This window comes from Bos javanicus, chromosome 4, assembly GCF_032452875.1.
Source record: "Bos javanicus breed banteng chromosome 4, ARS-OSU_banteng_1.0, whole genome shotgun sequence".
NCBI lineage: Eukaryota > Metazoa > Chordata > Mammalia > Artiodactyla > Bovidae > Bos > Bos javanicus.
In genome coordinates, this window is record NC_083871.1 from 29722157 (window position 1) to 29728156 (window position 6000).

Genomic DNA, 6000 nt, shown 5'->3' on the forward strand with positions numbered 1-6000 from the left:
ATCTCATCTCACTTCATGTTTGTTATCTGGACAACTGGAGCTATCTTGGCAAAGGAAACCCTGTACTGAAATATTCAGAACTTCCTCTTCAGCCAACAACTGCTGTCCTCAACTGAACCCTAGTAGGGAAAACAATCTGTTTCAGCTAAACCATAACATTTGATGTTATAGCAGATAATTTGTATAAATAAATAATGTGCTATTTATAAAACTATCTCACTAATTCTTCAGCAATACTAAATATCATTTCTGTCAATTTTTCAAGGGAAATGAAGGCACACGAGGTTAAGCATCATGTCTAAATGCGCACAGCCTATAGGCGGCCAAGGCCAGATTCACAAACAGATTTGTTTTTCAGTCCATAAATTACTGACGATATGCTTTGTGAGAACAGATTTTATTAAATTAACTAGTTTTACTAGTTTAACTATGTCCTTATGAACCAAAAAACACGTGCAATAAATAAAGTTGAAAAGCTAATATATGCACAGAAAAACTACACAGAAAGAATTGAATGGAATCTAAAAATGAAAAACAAAATGTTAAGCGCACTCAGATGTTGTAATTAGACTAACATAGGTCCATGGAGATTAGCATTTGGCCTAGGCTTTGCAGAAAAGATGAGTGTAGACATGCAGAAAAGTTAAGGTCAGGGAGCGGTAAAGGAATGGTAAAGTAGAAAAGAGTGGGGATTCTATCCAAGGACATTGAAAGCTTGTTGAGATGCAGCATTGGATAATGAAAAACAGTGATCTGCAGGTAATGGTCTATGGAAAGCTTGCTTCCCTGGTTAAGCAATTCGAAATTCGGTTACAAGGAAAAAGCAAGCTCTAAAGTTTTTACACAGAAAAGTATTATTATTGGAATTACACATGGTTTGGCATATACTAACATAAATTAAATATAATCTTTAAACATTAATTTTATCCCTTCTAATACTAAATATAAATACTACATAATAATATTAAATATTGATTTTTTAATGCTATTCAACTTTTAAATGCTATTTAATAATCAATTTAAATACTATTTAGTACTAAAACTGAAGTATATAAAAGGAGAAAAAATTGAAAATCTAACTTCCTAACAGCAATCACTATTACGCATAGGCATATTTTCATTTTATTTTTCTATGCCCTTTATAACTTATTATGCATATAACACATATTTGTTGTAAAATATCCAAAAATACCTAGACATTAAAATTAAAATATTTTTCCAATCCAACCACCTAGAGTTGACCACTGACATATATTATGTGTGTGCGTTTGTAATCAAGAAAGAACTATGTCATAAATAGTATAGTATAAAGAGACTTTTTCTTCAAAAACATTTCAAACATTTTTCCATGTCAAGATTTAAACTATAGTTTTAATGGGTGGATATTATCCCATCCAAGAATGTGCCACAGTCATAGCTCTTATGTTCAATGAGAAAATGAATGACCAAGAAATGATACCAAACATGAAACAATGGTTAACAATTTTAGTATTCAATAGGAGGAGATTGGTTAAGTAAACTATTTTTGAATGTGAGAGATCTGCCATTTATAATGGCAGATGAGAAGGAGCCAACAAAATGAGAACTGTTTATATTGGGAAGGTTTGCATTGGTCTAAGGTAAAATAGGGGAGTATTTCAAATTATGACAAAGAGGAATCAGTGAAATGAGCTTGGAGAATTTTCATGAGGAAATAATGGTTTAGACAAAAGTAGACAAAAGGGAACAAGAGCTACTGTTATGAGGAAGATTAGCGAGAACATGGAGACTGACTAGATACAGCTGACAAGGAAAGAATTAAGTTGAAGAGAATTCTTATGTATAGTCTAAAAGTCACTACAGATGTCCACCAAAATTGGATAAAACCCCAAATCTGGTCTCACAAACCCATTGTTTTTGCCATTCCATGACTTTTAGACTAAATTCTAACTTTATCAAAATACTTGGCCAGACAAAACTAAAGCTGAAAAATTTTAAACCATGTCTGCGGTAATGCTTTCTATATTATCAAAATAAGCCCAAATGCAATATAGGCATATTTCCTTCTAATCTTGTTATTTATATATGAATATTTTGATCATAATTAGAAGCAGTGTCAGGCTGCACAAGAAAAACAAATGGCACCTTGACTTTCAACTTTGCAATCCTTCAGCACTTATTTGGACTGGTGCATTGTTTAGGGCACAGTGCTGTTTAGACTTCTTCCAATGAATTGCTTAAAGTTTGCTAAAGAAAAGAAAAAGAAAAGGAAAAAAGTCTGTCTATAATAGTGAGAGGAAAACACTTTCTTTATTGGGCTTTGTCATACTTCATGCTATTTTTCCATTGTTACGACTACAAAATACATTCTAACCATCATTAAAGTCATGAATAATAATTATCCACTAAAGAAAATCTTAATTTGCCATTAACAACATTTTTTTTAACATTCTGTTAAATTAAGGATAATCTTTATCAGTCCATGATTTTCAAAGAGTAGTTCCTTGACCAATAGCATCAGTGTCACATGAAAACTTGTTCGAAATGCAGATTTTTAGTCTCTACACCAAATCTTCTGAATCTGAAATGGCCCAGCAGTTTTAACAAATTCTCTAAGTAATCCTGATGCCTGCCAAAGTTTAAGAATCAATTTTCATAAACAGTATAAGTAAGCATCAGGAAACCAAAAGTTATAAATTATACTTTCTCTTGTACAGCAGTCAGTACCTGATACTGAAAACTCAGTCCAAGTACTTACTTACTAAATGCTGAGTGAGTCAGTAATGTTCTATTTTCTTTGAGCCCTTCAGAAATGCCCCTTTGAAAAGACTGTGCTTAAAATCTGTCTGTCATTTGTTACATTAATAGTTAAAATCAAAGTAATATTGCCTGGCATATTGTTTAAAAAACAAAATTGACCTCAATAACTCTTTCAAACAAGTCTAACATATTCAGTATATGTAGAGGAAGCCCACATTAGAAATTTCTATTACCTATTCCTGTTACCCATCTATAATTCTTTTTTGTTGTTGTTGTTGTCACTTAAACACTCGCTGGGCTTCCCTGGTAGCTCGACTGGTAAAGAACCTGCCTACAATGCAGGAGACCCCAGTTTGATTCCTGGGTTGGGAAGTTCTCCTGGAGAAGGGACAAGCTATTTACTCCAGTATTCTTGGGCTTCCCTGTTAGATCAGATGGTAAAGAATCCACCTGCAATGCAGGCGACCTGGGTTCGATCCCTAGGTTGGGAAGATCTCCTGGAGGAGGGCATGGCAACCCACTCCAGTTTCCTTGCCTGGAGAATCCCTGTGGACAGAGGAGCCTGGCAGGCTATATTCCATGGGGTCACAAGGAGTTGGACACAACTGAGCGACTAAGCACAGCAAACACTCTCTATTCTGCTCAAAAGTTAAAGGCATGTAGATATATGTGTGGGTATATGAGATAGCAGAGAATCTCTACCACAGCCCTAATTAATTGGAAAATTCCTAACATGGTCTGTGAAGTTGCATCTTGGTCAGAGGACTAAATCTTCTCCTCACATTATCATGTCCACCAAAGTATACAATTTCTCTTTTCCCTCTTTGTCCAGAGACACTTGCAAGTATCCAGGTCTGTTGGCTGTCTATCAAAGACAACTAGGTATAACATCCTTTCCCTTCCATTCCCTGGTCACTGGAGTAGAAAACCCTTCTGCTCCCTCTTACTTTGAGGAATCATATTTGTTTACGCTTTTCTGGAAAAATATCTATGTCACTCCTTTCTCCCTTATCCCAGATCTAGTTTTATCTCATCTTTAAAAAAAACAAAGTAGCTTTATAGTCATGTGTTCAAATTTATCTCTAGTCCTCTAAATTTTTCACTTAGTTCGGTAGTATTTCTGCTTTAGTGTTGACTTGGGCAAGGGAAAACAACCTGTACAGTAACAATGAATAGAAAAAAAGGAAAGAAAACACATATACATGTACATAGGAGTCAGATAAACCCAAGTATAAAAAAAGTGGTACTGAGAACATATTCTGGGACTCTGGACCCCTCAGGCCAAGTAGGATATAAGAGAAGGCAGAGACAGGAAGAAATGGTTATTGTTAAAAATAATTTCTGAGGGACCTGTATTTGAATCTCCACTTCAGCTCTCTTTGGGGGCTAGGATAGCATACTCCCTCCAACTAACAGCCTAGTGGGACTTCAAGAGAACCCTTAGGACCTTTTAAATGTAGTCCCTGTACCTGGGAGACACAGAAGTCTGATGCCTGGCTCATGCCAGAAAGAGGCTTCATCATAGATTAGTGCTCATAACACATAAGGCTATGGCCTGGGTCAGGAAAACCAGAGGGGATCAATGACTAGTACTAGGTATGTCTGTCTTAATTCGAACAAAGTGTGACTCTCACTCTAGAGAATACATATATATGTATACACACACACACATATGCATACATTTATATATATAATTTGAAACAGTGCCATTTTCTTTCCTCTCAAATATCAAAATACTATCAGACTCTTCTCAAAAATGATGTTATATGTAACTTAAACTCCCTCTCCCCTGACCAGAGAATCTGAAAACAACAAAAAAACATGTATTGAAAACATTTTCAACAATGTTTATTATATTTTATAACTATTTGAGTTCATTTTTAATACATTTAATATGTATGAGGTTACTGTGCATAAAAAATATTCACCTTAATCTAAAATTGATTTTGCAAATATTGGTTACTTTTTACTTGGCAAGTTTCTCACTTCCTTTGGTTTGACTAAGGTTTTTATTGTTTTCAAAATTACAAATACAGAATATTATTCAACATTTAAAGACCACAGTTCTCTCTTTTGTCTGTGGAGAATTTGTGAATAGGCCAATTATTAAGCTTTAAGATTTCATTATTTTGTCCTTTAATGACATTGACTCTATTTGGGTAAAGAAAAATATGTAGGGCTCTTTAAGTCAAAATTGTTTAACCAGAATGGTAGCTATTTATGTCAGCTTTTAAATTTCCTTTATTAATCAAAGAAATATATGCAATTTAAGCTTCTTCCTAGCTCTTTAGTCAGATAGTAATAATAAGCATATATCTTAACTCTCTATTCTGGTAATGAGTAGATAATGGCCTAATTAGTCAGTAAATCATTTGAAAACAAAAGCCAATAGAATGAAAAAACCCACATACTTCCAAGATATGAGGAGAAAGTAAATGCATTCTTTAAAATGATGGCGGGTAAAGATATCAGTGAGTTTTTATGATGGGTGTAGGTGGTTCAAGAATAAAAGAGAGACAAATGGTGAAGAAAAATCACAGCAGGAAAAATCTCCATCACTTACCTACCAGCCCTTACACACACACACATACACACACTTACTTAGGAGTAGAACTATCAGGTCAAATGGTTAGAGTACAGTTGTTTTCAGAAACAACCAATTTGGTTTGCAAAGCGGTTATACCACTTTACATTCCCAGCTGCAACAGATGAGTATTTCAGTTGCTCTGCGTCGATGTTAGGAGTTTGTAGTGTCAGGTGTTTCTTTCTTTTTTTAAAAAAAAAAAACTTAAAACTTTCCATTTTGAACTGGTATAGCCTATTAATAATGCTGAGGTAGTTTCAGCTGAACAGCAAAGGGACTCAGCATTGCATGTACATGTATCCATGTATTCATTCTCCCCTAAACCCTCCTTCCATCCAGGCCAGCATATAACATTGAGCAGAGTTCCATGTGCTATATAATAGGTCCTTGTTGGTTATCCATTTTAAATATTGCAGTGCATACAAGACCTTCCCAAAGTCCCTAACTATTCCATCCCCCCAAAAACCTTAAGTTTGTCTTCCAAATCTGTCTCCTTCTGTTTTGTAAGTTCATTTGTATCATTTCTTTTAAGATTCAATATATAAGGGATGTCATACACTATTTCTCCTTCTCTGTCTGACTTACTTCACTTGGTATGACACTCTACATCACCCATGTTGCTGAAAATGGCATTATTTTTCTTTTAAGTGGCTGAGTAATATTCCATTGTATACATG